Genomic DNA, 15,489 nt, shown 5'->3' on the forward strand with positions numbered 1-15,489 from the left:
GGCAATATACAAAGACAGAGAAAGAATACTGCAGTCAAAATCTTTAGCCATAACTGCTGTGAGATACCTAGATTATACACCCCTCCCCCTCCCCCCCACACCAATACCACAGCAGAGCATTTATATTACCCAAAACTAATACGGCACCTGTGCAGCGCCCCCTCCCCCTCACTAATACGGCGCCTGTGCTGCCCCCTCCTTCCCCACAAACTAATACGGCGCCTGTGCTGCCCCCTCCTTCCCCACAAACTAATACGGCGCCTGTGCTGCCCCCTCCTCCCCCACAAACTAATACGGCGCCTGTGCTGCCCCCTCCTCCCCCACAAACTAATACGGCGCCTGTGCTGCCCCCTCCTCCCCCACAAACTAATACGGCGCCTGTGCTGCCCCCTCCTCCCCCACAAACTAATACGGCGCCTGTGCTGCCCCCTCCTCCCCCACAAACTAATACGGCGCCTGTGCTGCCCCCTCCTCCCCCACAAACTAATACGGCACCTGTGCAGCGCCCCCTCCCCCTCACTAATACGGCGCCTGTGCTGCCCCCTCCTTCCCCACAAACTAATACGGCGCCTGTGCTGCCCCCTCCTCCCCCACAAACTAATACGGCGCCTGTGCTGCCCCCTCCTCCCCCACAAACTAATACGGCACCTGTGCTGCCCCCTCCTCCCCCACAAACTAATACGGCGCCTGTGCTGCCCCCTCCTCCCCCACAAACTAATACGGCGCCTGTGCTGCCCCCTCCTCCCCCACAAACTAATACGGCACCTGTGCAGCGCCCCCTCCCCCTCACTAATACGGCGCCTGTGCTGCCCCCTCCTTCCCCACAAACTAATACGGCGCCTGTGCTGCCCCCTCCTCCCCCACAAACTAATACGGCGCCTGTGCTGCCCCCTCCTCCCCCACAAACTAATACGGCACCTGTGCTGCCCCCTCCTCCCCCACAAACTAATACGGCGCCTGTGCTGCCCCCTCCTCCCCCACAAACTAATACGGCGCCTGTGCTGCCCCCCTCCTCCCCCACAAACTAATACGGCACCTGTGCAGCGCCCCCTCCCCCTCACTAATACGGCGCCTGTGCTGCCCCATCCTTCCCCACAAACTAATACGGCGCCTGTGCTGCCCCCTCCTCCCCCACAAACTAATACGGCGCCTGTGCTGCCCCCTCCTCCCCCACAAACTAATACGGCGCCTGTGCTGCCCCCTCCTCCCCCACAAACTAATACGGCGCCTGTGCTGCCCCCTCCTCCCCCACAAACTAATACGGCGCCTGTGCTGCCCCCTCCTCCCCCACAAACTAATACGGCGCCTGTGCTGCCCCCTCCTCCCCCACAAACTAATACGGCCCCCCTCCTCCCCCCTCCCCCGTGCTGCCCCCTCCAACCCCACAAACTAATACGGCGCCTAAGCTGCTCCCTCCTCCCCCACAAACTAACACGGCGCCTGTGCTGCCCCCCCAAATTACTACGGTGCCTGCGCTGCCCCCCACCCACAAACTAATACGGCGCCTGCTGCCCTCCCCTCACAAACTAATACGGCGCCTGCGCTGCCCTCCCCTCACAAACTAATACGGCGCCTGTGCTGCCCTCCCTCCACAAACTAATATGGCGCCTGCGCTGCCCGCCCCTCCCCCCACAAACTAATACGGCGCCTGTGCTGCCCTCCCCCCACAAACTAATACGGCGCCTGTGCTGCCCTCCCCCCACAAACTAATACGGCGCCTGTGCTGCCCTCCCCCCACAAACTAATACGGCGCCTGTGCTGCCCTCCCCCCACAAACTAATACGGCGCCTGTGCTGCGGCCCCCCCAACAAACTAATACGGCGCCTGTTCTGCCGCCACCCCCCACAAACTAATACGGTCTGAGCTGCCCTCCTCCCCCACAAACTAATACGGCGCCTGTGCTGCCCCCCCCCCCACCCACAAACTAATACGGCGCCTGTGCTTGCCCCCCTCATCCCCCCCAAACTAATACAGCGCCTGTGCTGCACCCCCCCAAACTAATACGGCAGCTGTGCTGCACCCCCATCCAGTCCCAGTCAGTCTCTCTGTGTAATTACCCCCATCCAGTCCCAGTCAGTGTATCCTCTCCGTGTAATAACCCCCATCCAGTCCCAGTCAGTGTATCCTCTCCGTGTAATAACCCCCCATCCAGTCCCAGTCAGTGTATCCTCTCCGTGTAATAACCCCCCATCCAGTCCCAGTCAGTGTATCCTCTCCGTGTAATAACCCCCCATCCAGTCCCAGTCAGTGTATCCTCTCCGTGTAATAACCCCCCATCCAGTCCCAGTCAGTGTATCCTCTCCGTGTAATAACCCCCATCCAGTCCCAGTCAGTGTATCCTCTCCGTGTAATAACCCCCATCCAGTCCCAGTCAGTGTATCCTCTCCGTGTAATAACCCCCCATCCAGTCCCAGTCAGTGTATCCTCTCCGTGTAATAACCCCCATCCAGTCCCAGTCAGTGTATCCTCTCCGTGTAATACCCCCCATCCAGTCCCAGTCAGTGTATCCTCTCCGTGTAATAACCCCCCATCCAGTCCCAGTCAGTCTCTCCGTGTAATAACCCCCCATCCAGTCCCAGTCAGTGTATCCTCTCCGTGTAATAACCCCCATCCAGTGTATCCTCTCCGTGTAATAACCCCCCATCCAGTCCCAGTCAGTGTATCCTCTCCGTGTAATAACCCCCATCCAGTCCCAGTCAGTGTATCCTCTCCGTGTAATAACCCCCCATCCAGTCCCAGTCAGTCTCTCCGTGTAATAACCCCCCATCCAGTCCCAGTCAGTCTCTCCGTGTAATAACCCCCCATCCAGTCCCAGTCAGTGTATCCTCTCCGTGTAATAACCCCCATCCAGTCCCAGTCAGTGTATCCTCTCCGTGTAATAACCCCCCATCCAGTCCCAGTCAGTGTATCCTCTCCGTGTAATAACCCCCATCCAGTCCCAGTCAGTGTATCCTCTCCGTGTAATAACCCCCCATCCAGTCCCAGTCAGTGTATCCTCTCCGTGTAATAACCCCCCATCCAGTCCCAGTCAGTGTATCCTCTCCGTGTAATAACCCCCCATCCAGTCCCAGTCAGTGTATCCTCTCAGTGTAATAACCCCCATCCAGTCCCAGTCAGTGTATCCTCTCCGTGTAATAACCCCCATCCAGTCCCAGTCAGTGTATCCTCTCCGTGTAATAACCCCCCATCCAGTCCCAGTCAGTGTATCCTCTCCGTGTAATAACCCCCATCCAGTCCCAGTCAGTGTATCCTCTCCGTGTAATAACCCCCATCCAGTCCCAGTCAGTGTATCCTCTCCGTGTAATAACCCCCCATCCAGTCCCAGTCAGTGTATCCTCTCCGTGTAATAACCCCCATCCAGTCCCAGTCAGTGTATCCTCTCCGTGTAATAACCCCCATCCAGTCCCAGTCAGTGTATCCTCTCCGTGTAATAACCCCCATCCAGTCCCAGTCAGTGTATCCTCTCCGTGTAATAACCCCCATCCAGTCCCAGTCAGTGTATCCTCTCCGTGTAATAACCCCCATCCAGTCCCAGTCAGTGTATCCTCTCCGTGTAATAACCCCCATCCAGTCCCAGTCAGTGTATCCTCTCCGTGTAATAACCCCCATCCAGTCCCAGTCAGTGTATCCTCTCCGTGTAATAACCCCCATCCAGTCCCAGTCAGTGTATCCTCTCCGTGTAATAACCCCCATCCAGTCCCAGTCAGTGTATCCTCTCCGTGTAATAACCCCCATCCAGTCCCAGTCAGTGTATCCTCTCCGTGTAATTACCCCCCATCCAGTCCCAGTCAGTGTATCCTCTCCGTGTAATAACCCCCATCCAGTCCCAGTCAGTGTATCCTCTCCGTGTAATAACCCCCATCCAGTCCCAGTCAGTGTATCCTCTCCGTGTAATAACCCCCATCCAGTCCCAGTCAGTGTATCCTCTCCGTGTAATAACCCCCATCCAGTCCCAGTCAGTGTATCCTCTCCGTGTAATAACCCCCCATCCAGTCCCAGTCAGTGTATCCTCTCCGTGTAATAACCCCCATCCAGTCCCAGTCAGTGTATCCTCTCCGTGTAATAACCCCCATCCAGTCCCAGTCAGTGTATCCTCTCCGTGTAATAACCCCCATCCAGTCCCAGTCAGTGTATCCTCTCCGTGTAATAACCCCCATCCAGTCCCAGTCAGTGTATCCTCTCCGTGTAATAACCCCCATCCAGTCCCAGTCAGTGTATCCTCTCCGTGTAATAACCCCCATCCAGTCCCAGTCAGTGTATCCTCTCCGTGTAATAACCCCCATCCAGTCCCAGTCAGTGTATCCTCTCCGTGTAATAACCCCCATCCAGTCCCAGTCAGTGTATCCTCTCCGTGTAATAACCCCCATCCAGTCCCAGTCAGTGTATCCTCTCCGTGTAATAACCCCCATCCAGTCCCAGTCAGTGTATCCTCTCCGTGTAATAACCCCCATCCAGTCCCAGTCAGTGTATCCTGTCCGTGTAATAACCCCCATCCAGTCCCAGTCAGTGTATCCGTGTAATAACCCCCCATCCAGTCCCAGTCAGTCTCTCCGTGTAATAACCCCCCATCCAGTCCCAGTCAGTGTATCCTCTCCGTGTAATAACCCCCCATCCAGTCCCAGTCAGTGTATCCTCTCCGTGTAATAACCCCCATCCAGTCCCAGTCAGTGTATCCTCTCCGTGTAATAACCCCCATCCAGTCCCAGTCAGTGTATCCTCTCCGTGTAATAACCCCCATCCAGTCCCAGTCAGTGTATCCTCTCAGTGTAATACCCCCCATCCAGTCCCAGTCAGTGTATCCTCTCCGTGTAATAACCCCCCATCCAGTCCCAGTCAGTCTCTCCGTGTAATAACCCCCCATCCAGTCCCAGTCAGTGTATCCTCTCCGTGTAATAACCCCCATCCAGTGTATCCTCTCCGTGTAATAACCCCCCATCCAGTCCCAGTCAGTGTATCCTCTCCGTGTAATAACCCCCATCCAGTCCTAGTCAGTGTATCCTCTCCGTGTAATAACCCCCATCCAGTCCCAGTCAGTGTATCCTCTCCGTGTAATAACCCCCATCCAGTCCCAGTCAGTGTATCCTCTCCGTGTAATAACCCCCATCCAGTCCCAGTCAGTGTATCCTCTCCGTGTAATAACCCCCATCCAGTCCCAGTCAGTGTATCCTCTCCGTGTAATAACCCCCATCCAGTCCCAGTCAGTGTATCCTCTCCGTGTAATAACCCCCATCCAGTCCCAGTCAGTGTATCCTCTCCGTGTAATAACCCCCATCCAGTCCCAGTCAGTGTATCCTCTCCGTGTAATAACCCCCCATCCAGTCCCAGTCAGTGTATCCTCTCCGTGTAATAACCCCCCATCCGGTCCCAGTCAGTGTATCCTCTCCGTGTAATAACCCCCATCCAGTCCCAGTCAGTGTATCCTCTCCGTGTAATAACCCCCCATCCAGTCCCAGTCAGTGTATCCTCTCCGTGTAATAACCCCCATCCAGTCCCAGTCAGTGTATCCTCTCCGTGTAATAACCCCCATCCAGTCCCAGTCAGTGTATCCTCTCCGTGTAATAACCCCCATCCAGTCCCAGTCAGTGTATCCTCTCCGTGTAATAACCCCCCATCCAGTCCCAGTCAGTGTATCCTCTCCGTGTAATAACCCCCATCCAGTCCCAGTCAGTGTATCCTCTCCGTGTAATAACCCCCATCCAGTCCCAGTCAGTGTATCCTCTCCGTGTAATAACCCCCATCCAGTCCCAGTCAGTGTATCCTCTCCGTGTAATAACCCCCATCCAGTCCCAGTCAGTCTCTCCGTGTAATAACCCCCATCCAGTCCCAGTCAGTGTATCCTCTCAGTGTAATAACCCCCATCCAGTCCCAGTCAGTGTATCCTCTCAGTGTAATAACCCCCATCTAGTCCCAGTCAGTGTATCCTCTCAGTGTAATAACCCCCCATCCAGTCCCAGTCAGTGTATCCTCTCCGTGTAATAACCCCCCATCCAGTCCCAGTCAGTGTATCCTCTCCGTGTAATAACCCCCATCCAGTCCCAGTCAGTGTATCCTCTCCGTGTAATAACCCCCATCCAGTCCCAGTCAGTGTATCCTCTCCGTGTAATAACCCCCATCCAGTCCCAGTCAGTCTCTCCGTGTAATAACCCCCATCCAGTCCCAGTCAGTGTATCCTCTCCGTGTAATAACCCCCATCCAGTCCCAGTCAGTGTATCCTCTCAGTGTAATAACCCCCCATCCAGTCCCAGTCAGTGTATCCTCTCCGTGTAATAACCCCCATCCAGTCCCAGTCAGTGTATCCTCTCCGTGTAATAACCCCCATCCAGTCCCAGTCAGTGTATCCTCTCCGTGTAATAACCCCCCATCCAGTCCCAGTCAGTGTATCCTCTCAGTGTAATAACCCCCCATCCAGTCCCAGTCAGTGTATCCTCTCCGTGTAATAACCCCCCATCCAGTCCCAGTCAGTGTATCCTCTCCGTGTAATAACCCCCATCCAGTCCCAGTCAGTGTATCCTCTCCGTGTAATAACCCCCCATCCAGTCCCAGTCAGTGTATCCTCTCCGTGTAATAACCCCCATCCAGTCCCAGTCAGTGTATCCTCTCCGTGTAATAACCCCCATCCAGTCCCAGTCAGTGTATCCTCTCCGTGTAATAACCCCCATCCAGTCCCAGTCAGTGTATCCTCTCCGTGTAATAACCCCCATCCAGTCCCAGTCAGTGTATCCTCTCCGTGTAATAACCCCCATCCAGTCCCAGTCAGTGTATCCTCTCCGTGTAATAACCCCCATCCAGTCCCAGTCAGTGTATCCTCTCCGTGTAATAACCCCCATCCAGTCCCAGTCAGTGTATCCTCTCCGTGTAATAACCCCCCATCCAGTCCCAGTCAGTGTATCCTCTCCGTGTAATAACCCCCATCCAGTCCCAGTCAGTGTATCCTCTCCGTGTAATAACCCCCATCCAGTCCCAGTCAGTGTATCCTCTCCGTGTAATAACCCCCATCCAGTCCCAGTCAGTGTATCCTCTCCGTGTAATAACCCCCATCCAGTCCCAGTCAGTGTATCCTCTCCGTGTAATAACCCCCATCCAGTCCCAGTCAGTGTATCCTCTCCGTGTAATAACCCCCATCCAGTCCCAGTCAGTGTATCCTCTCCGTGTAATAACCCCCCATCCAGTCCCAGTCAGTGTATCCTCTCCGTGTAATAACCCCCCATCCAGTCCCAGTCAGTGTATCCTCTCCGTGTAATAACCCCCCATCCAGTCCCAGTCAGTGTATCCTCTCCGTGTAATAACCCCCATCCAGTCCCAGTCAGTGTATCCGTGTAATAACCCCCATCCAGTCCCAGTCAGTGTATCCTCTCAGTGTAATAACCCCCATCCAGTCCCAGTCAGTGTATCCTCTCCGTGTAATAACCCCCATCCAGTCCCAGTCAGTGTATCCTCTCCGTGTAATAACCCCCCATCCAGTCCCAGTCAGTGTATCCTCTCCGTGTAATAACCCCCATCCAGTCCCAGTCAGTGTATCCTCTCCGTGTAATAACCCCCCATCCAGTCCCAGTCAGTGTATCCTCTCCGTGTAATAACCCCCATCCAGTCCCAGTCAGTGTATCCTCTCCGTGTAATAACCCCCATCCAGTCCCAGTCAGTGTATCCTCTCCGTGTAATAACCCCCATCCAGTCCCAGTCAGTGTATCCTCTCCGTGTAATAACCCCCATCCAGTCCCAGTCAGTGTATCCGTGTAGGAGCAGGGGGGGCCCCGGTAGAGGGGGAGCAGGGGGGGGGGCGGTAGAGGGGGAGCAGGAGGGGGGGGCGGTAGGGGGGGGGCAGGGGGCCCCGGTAGAGGGGGAGCAGGGGGGGCCCGGTAGAGGGGAGCAGGGGGGGCCCGGTAGAGGGGAGCAGGGGGGGCCCGGTATATCCGAGCCCCGCTCCGCCATCTTGTTTCTGGATTACCTGCTGTGGGTCAGCGGCTGCAATCCGGCGCCATCCGAGGCCGGGGTGGGTGCGGGAGCGGCTGCCGGTGCGGGATCGGGCGCGGTCCGATAGATGGAGTAAGAATCCCGCAGTATTTACGGAGAATCCGCTGGTGACGAGACTCCGGAAAGAGCGAAACCGGAGCCGGCGCTCACTGCGCAAAATGGCGTCAGGGGGCGGTGACGCAGCACGTCAAGCCGTAGGCGGAGCCAAAAGCACAGCATGCCGGGAAATGTAGTGCGACGGCCATTTTCTAAGGACAAATCGAAAACCGAGTGAAAGAATACCCACTGACGCAGAGACACGCCCCCACTGGCAATAAACCACTCCCTACTAGTTCGCCACGCCCACTCTGGCAATAAACCATTTCCTATTAAACCCACTGAGCCAATCTCCACAGCCCAACCTACTGACTGCACCCGCCCACTGACCCGCCACTCGCTGAGTAACCTACTGACTGCACCCGCCCACTGACCCGCCCCTCACTGACTAACCTACTGACTGCACCCGCCCATTGACCCGCCCCTCACTGACTAACCTACTGACTGCACCCGCCCACTGACCCGCCCCTCGCTGAGTAACCTACTGACTGCACTCGCCCACTGACCCGCCACTCGCTGAGTAACCTACTGACTGCACCCGCCCACTGACCCGCCCCTCACTGACTAACCTACTGACTGCACCCGCCCACTGACCCGCCACTCACTGACTAACCTACTGACTGCACCCGCCCACTGACCCGCCCCTCACTGACTAACCTACTGACTGCACCCGCCCACTGACCCGCCACTCACTGACTAACCTACTGACTGCACCCGCCCACTGACCCGCCACTCACTGACTAACCTACTGACTGCACCCGCCCACTGACCCGCCCCTCACTGACTAACCTACTGACTGCATCCGCCCACTGACCCACCCCTCACTGACTAACCTACTGACTGCACCCGCCCACTGACCCGCCCCTCACTGACTCACCCACTGAATGCACCCACCCACTGACCCGCCCCTCACTGACTTCCCTACTGACTGCACCCGCCCACTGACCCGCCACTCGCTGAGTAACCTACTGACTGCACCCGCCCACTGACCCGCCCCTCACTGACTAACCTACTGACTGCACCCGCCCACTGACCCGCCCCTCACTGACTAACCTACTGACTGCACCCGCCCACTGACCCGCCCCTCACTGACTAACCTACTGACTGCACCCGCCCACTGACCCACCCCTCACTGACTAACCTACTGACTGCACCCGCCCACTGAACCGCCCCTCACTGACTAACCTACTGACTGCACCCGCCCACTGACCCGCCCCTCACTGACTAACCTACTGACTGCACCCGCCCACTGACCCGCCCCTCACTGACTAACCTACTGACTGCACCCGCCCACTGACCCACCCCTCACTGACTAACCTACTGACTGCACCCGCCCACTGACCCGCCCCTCACTGACTCACCCACTGAATGCACCCACCCACTGACCCGCCTCTCACTGACTCACCCACTTAATGCACCTGCCCACTGACCCGCCCCTCACTGAGTAACCTACTGAATGCACCCGCCCACTGACCCGCCCTTCACTGACTCACCCACTGAATGCACCCGCCCACTGACCCGCCACTCGCTGAGTAACCTACTGACTGTACCCGCCCACTAACCCGCCCCTCACTGACTAACCTACTGACTGCACCCGCCCACTGACCGCCCCTCACTGACTCACCCACTGAATGCACCCGCCCACTGACCCGCCCTTCACTGACTCACCCACTGAATGCACCCACCCACTGACCCGCCCCTCACTGACTCACCCACTGAATGCACCCGCCCCTCACTGACTAACCTACTGATTGCAACCGCCCACTGACCCGCCCCTCACTGACTAACCTACTGACTGCACCCGCCCACTGACCCGCCCCTCACTGACTCACCAACTGAATGCACCCGCCCACTGACCCGCCCCTCACTGACTCACCCACTGACCCGCCCCTCACTGACTCACCCACTGACCCGCCCCTCACTGACTCACCCACTGAATGCACCCGCCCCTCACTGACTAACCTACTGACTGCAACCGCCCACTGACCCGCCCCTCACTGACTCACCCACTGAATGCACCCGCCCCTCACTGACTAACCTACTGACTGCACCCGCCCCTCACTGACTAACCCACTGAATGCACCCGCCCCTCACTGACCCACCACTCGCTGAGTAACCTACTGACTGCACCCGCCCACTGATCCGCCCCTCACTGACTAACCTACTGACTGCACCCGCCCACTGACCCGCCCCTCACTGACTAACCTACTGACTGCACCCGCCCACTGACGCACCCCTCACTGACTCAGCCACTGAATGCACCCGCCCACTGACCCGCCCCTCACTGACTAACCTACTGACTGCACCCGCCAACTGACCCGCCCCTCACTGACTAACCTACTGACTGCACCCGCCCGCTGACCCGCCCCTCACTGACTAACCTACTGGCTGCACCCGCCCACTGACCCGCCCCTCACTGACTAACCTACTGACTGCACCCGCCCACTGACCCTCCCCTCACTGACTCACCCACTGAATGCACCCGCCCACTGACCCGCCACTCGCTGAGTAACCTACTGACTGCACCCTCCCACTGACCCGCCCCTCACTTACTAACCTACTGACTGCACCCGCCCACTGACCCGCCCCTCACTGACTAACCTACTGACTGCACCCGCCCACTGACCCGCCACTCGCTGAGTAACCTACTGACTGCACCCGCCCACTGACCCGCCCCTCACTGACTAACCTACTGACTGCACCCGCCCACTGACCGCCCCTCACTGACTCACCCACTGAATGCACCCACCCACTGACTCACCCACTGAATGCACCCGCCCCTCACTGACTAACCTACTGACTGCACCCGCCCACTGACCCGCCCCTCACTGACTCACCCACTGAATGCACCCGCCCACTGACCCGCCCCTCACTGACTAACCTACTGACTGCACCCGCCCACTGACCCACCCCTCACTGACTAACCTACTGACTGCACCCGCCCACTGACCCGCCCCTCACTGACTAACCTACTGACTGCACCCGCCCACTGACCCGCCCCTCACTGACTCACCCACTGAATGCACCCGCCCACTGACCCGCCACTCGCTGAGTAACCTACTGACTGGACCCGCCCACTGACCCGCCCCTCACTGACTAACCTACTGACTGCACCCGCCCACTGACCCGCCCCTCACTGACTAACCTACTGACTGCACCCGCCCACTGACCCGCCACTCGCTGAGTAACCTACTGACTGCACCCGCCCACTGACCCGCCCCTCACTGACTAACCTACTGACTGCACCCGCCCACTGACCCGCCCCTCACTGACTAACCTACTGACTGCACCCGCCCACTGACCCTCCCCTCACTGACTCACCCACTGAATGCACCCGCCCACTGACCCGCCACTCGCTGAGTAACCTACTGACTGCACCCTCCCACTGACCCGCCCCTCACTTACTAACCTACTGACTGCACCCGCCCACTGACCCGCCCCTCACTGACTAACCTACTGACTGCACCCGCCCACTGACCCGCCACTCGCTGAGTAACCTACTGACTGCACCCGCCCACTGACCCGCCCCTCACTGACTAACCTACTGACTGCACCCGCCCACTGACCGCCCCTCACTGACTCACCCACTGAATGCACCCACCCACTGACTCACCCACTGAATGCACCCGCCCCTCACTGACTAACCTACTGACTGCACCCGCCCACTGACCCGCCCCTCACTGACTCACCCACTGAATGCACCCGCCCACTGACCCGCCCCTCACTGACTAACCTACTGACTGCACCCGCCCACTGACCCGCCCCTCACTGACTAACCTACTGACTGCACCCGCCCACTGACCCGCCCCTCACTGACTCACCCACTGAATGCACCCGCCCACTGACCCGCCACTCGCTGAGTAACCTACTGACTGGACCCGCCCACTGACCCGCCCCTCACTGACTAACCTACTGACTGCACCCGCCCACTGACCCGCCCCTCACTGACTAACCTACTGACTGCACCCGCCCACTGACCCGCCACTCGCTGAGTAACCTACTGACTGCACCCGCCCACTGACCCGCCCCTCACTGACTAACCTACTGACTGCACCCGCCCACTGACCGCCCCTCACTGACTCACCCACTGAATGCACCCGCCCACTGACCCGCCCCTCACTGACTCACCCACTGAATGCACCCACCCACTGACCCGCCCCTCACTGACTCACCCACTGAATGCACCCGCCCTTCACTGACTAACCTACTGACTGCAACCGCCCACTGACCCGCCCCTCAGTGACTCACCCACTGAATGCACCCGCCCCTCACTGACTAACCTACTGACTGCACCCGCCCACTGACCCGCCCCTCACTGACTAACCTACTGACTGCACCCGCCCACTGACCCGCCCCTCACTGACTAACCTACTGAATGCACCCACTGAATGCACCCACCCACTGACCTGCCCCTCACTGACTCACCCACTGAATGCACCCACCCACTGACCCGCCCCTCACTGACTCACCCACTCACTGCACCCGCCCACTGACCTGCCCCGCTGACTAACCTACTGACTGCACCCGCCCACTGACCCGCCCCTCACTGACTCACCCACTCACTGCACCCGCCCCGCTGACTATCCTACTGACTGCACCCACCCACTGACCCGCCCCTCACTGACTAACCTACTGACTGCACCCGCCCACTGACCCGCCCCTCTCTGACTCACCCACTGAATGCACTTGCCCACTGACCCGCCCCGCTGCCTAACCTACTGACTGCACCTGCCCACTGACTAACCTACTGACTGCACCCGCCCACTGACCCGCCACTCGCTGACTCACCTACTGACTGCACCCGCCCACTGACCCGCCCCTCACTGACTCACTCACTGAATGAACCGCCCAGTGACCCGCCCCTCAGTGACTAACCTACTGACTGCACCCGCCCACTGACCCGCCCCGCTGACTAACCTACTGACTGCACCCGCCCATTGACCCGCCCCTCACTGACTCACCCACTGAATGCACCCGCCCCTCGCTGACTAACCCACTGAATGCACCCGCCCACTGACCCGCTCCGCTGTCTAACCTGACTGCACCCGCCCACTGACTGCACCCGCGCACTGACCTGCCCCTCACTGACTCACCCACTGACTGCACCCGCCCACTGACCCGCGCCGCTGCCCAACCTACTGACTGCACCCGCCCACTAACCCGCGCCGCTGCCTTACCTACTGACTGCACCCGCCCACTGACCCGCCCCACACTGACTCACTCACTGACTGCACCCGTCCACCGACCCGCCCCTCACTGACTAACATACTGACTGCACCCGCGCACTGACCATCCCCTGCTGACTAACCCACTGACTGCACCCACGTACCAGCCCCCGCTCACTTTAACCTACTGACTGCACACGTCCACCCTGCTGACTAACATACTGACTGCACCCACCCACTGACTAACCTACTGACTGTACCCGCCTAGTGACCCGCACCCGCTGACTTTAACCTACTGATTGCAGCCACCCGCTGATCCGCCCCTGCTGCAGCCCTTCTTCCAGGCAGGTATCGCCCCCTCTGACTATTCCTCTGCAGCTCTCCTTCCAGACAGGTATCTGTGACGAGAGCAATCTCGCCACATTGCATTGGAGAAGCCTGGCTGCCCGCCTGCTGCCTTTGGACTATGGCCCTGGGAGATTGGGCCCTTTAAAAACAGTATTCGGCCATACCAGAGTGTATGTCACTCATTCTGGCCCTTTAAATACAGTGGGGTCATTCGGTACTTGCCCTGTGTGAACGGTGATACCCCAGATAGCTATGCCTTGGAGCCCATTCATATAATGAAAGACTATGGGAAAGACTTTAGCTCCATGGCAATTGAACTGTGTGAATAGGATCTGAGAGCTATTCGGTAGTTTTGTGCGCTCAGATCCCAGCTATCTGGGGATATGTGAAATGTCTGTGTGTTATGTGTAAAAGGTGACTTTATGTATTTTAAAGTGTTTTATGTCTTTTTACAACCATGTGCTCAATGGAGTCTGCCTCTAGCCCTGGATAATTGGATTACTTTCCCCATTGTCTCCAGGATAGAGGCCTCTGTAAAACCTGTTTAAACCAGATTGCCATGCTGCCAGCCAGGGACCAAAATATACTTTTACTAACTTTTGAACCCCTGGTCTGATTCATGCCATGTTTTAATATGTTGTTCCCCTGAATGGATGGATTGAATATGTAATTTTTATGTGAATGTGATGTATGGTTTTAGAGTTATGAATGTTAGGTGAAAAGTATGTTTTAAACTGTACGTATAATTGGGTTACCTCTCAGGCTAAGGGGAGGAGATGTGTGGGATGTAACCATTGTGTGATTGGGTAATTCATAATTGTCTGTGGGCGTCTCTCTTGCAGGGGAGAATTGCATAAAAGCAGAGTGTGTGTCATTAAAAGTCAGTCTTGTTCCAGCATTAAGCTTTGGCTCATGTGTGGATTATTTGGCGATCCCAGGGATATTTCTACTCGTGGAATATTGGGTGATTTTTGTGGCGAAACCAACCTCGCCACTGTGACCTGGAGAAGCCTGGTTGTTAGCCTCCTGCCCTGTGACTATGGCCCTGCAGGTTAAACCTTTTATTTTCCCTGCAGAAAGGCATATTCGTGCGATCTACCGAACAAACTGAGGAATGCGTGACCGCCTGGGAGTTGGAGTGTGCCTTCAATTTACCTCCCTGAAGCTGCGGTTAACCGCAGCTTAATTGACGAATCCAGGGTGGTCTTTGTTCGGTTGCCAACCACGAGGCGGCGGCCATTTTGATCGTGCGAAAGACCAGCGGTGTTCGGCGAGGATTCTATAGAACTAAAAACGGACACTTATTTGCACGAACACCGCTGAGCCATCTGTCGCCTGGTTCCTATTCGTACAAGTTTAACTGAACACCGGCATTCGGTATTTTGTATATGAGAATATGTGTTAACCCAGATAGCCATGCCATGGAGCCTATTCGTGGGATTAAAGACTTTGGCTCCATGGCGATTAAACTGTATTTGTGTGGTCTGAGTGCCATTCACCTAATAATGTGCATTCAGACCTGAGCTATCTGGGGATGTGTGACATGTCTGTGTTTTATGTATAAAAGGTAACTTTGTGTATTTTAAGGTGTTTCACTGTATTTTGTGTCCCATGTGGGTAATGGAGTTTTGCCTCTGTCCTGGGAGATAATTAGATTCCTTCCCCAATTATCTCCAGGCCAGAGGGGTCCCTGTGAGGCATTGTGGGAGGTAACTCATGTGTGATTGGTGTATTGTGTAATTGTTGTAAATCCCTCCCTTGCATGGGAGAAGCCTTTATAGCCTGTTGTGTGAATAAATCAGTGTTGTTGCTGTTTAACCCTGAAGCTGAAGTGTTGTCTCTTTCTTGGGGGGAATTTGACTGTATGTCGATTGCCAGGAGTGTAAGCTGTTCGTATTGCTTTTCCTGT

General features: G+C 56.9%; 1 protein-coding gene across 1 annotated transcript in view; it reads right to left on the bottom strand.

Moving 5' to 3' along the window:
* SRCAP (Snf2 related CREBBP activator protein) overlaps positions 1–8,145 on the bottom strand; it is an 85,275-nt gene extending 77,130 nt beyond the window's left edge. The window contains exon 1 of the mRNA XM_063429616.1: positions 7,946–8,145. The gene's annotated coding sequence lies outside the window, so the exon portion shown is untranslated. The remainder of the gene's footprint in view (positions 1–7,945) is intronic.
* Positions 8,146–15,489: the final 7,344 nt, after the last annotated feature.

Source organism: Pelobates fuscus, chromosome 8 (genome assembly GCF_036172605.1).
Source record: "Pelobates fuscus isolate aPelFus1 chromosome 8, aPelFus1.pri, whole genome shotgun sequence".
Taxonomy (NCBI): domain Eukaryota; kingdom Metazoa; phylum Chordata; class Amphibia; order Anura; family Pelobatidae; genus Pelobates; species Pelobates fuscus.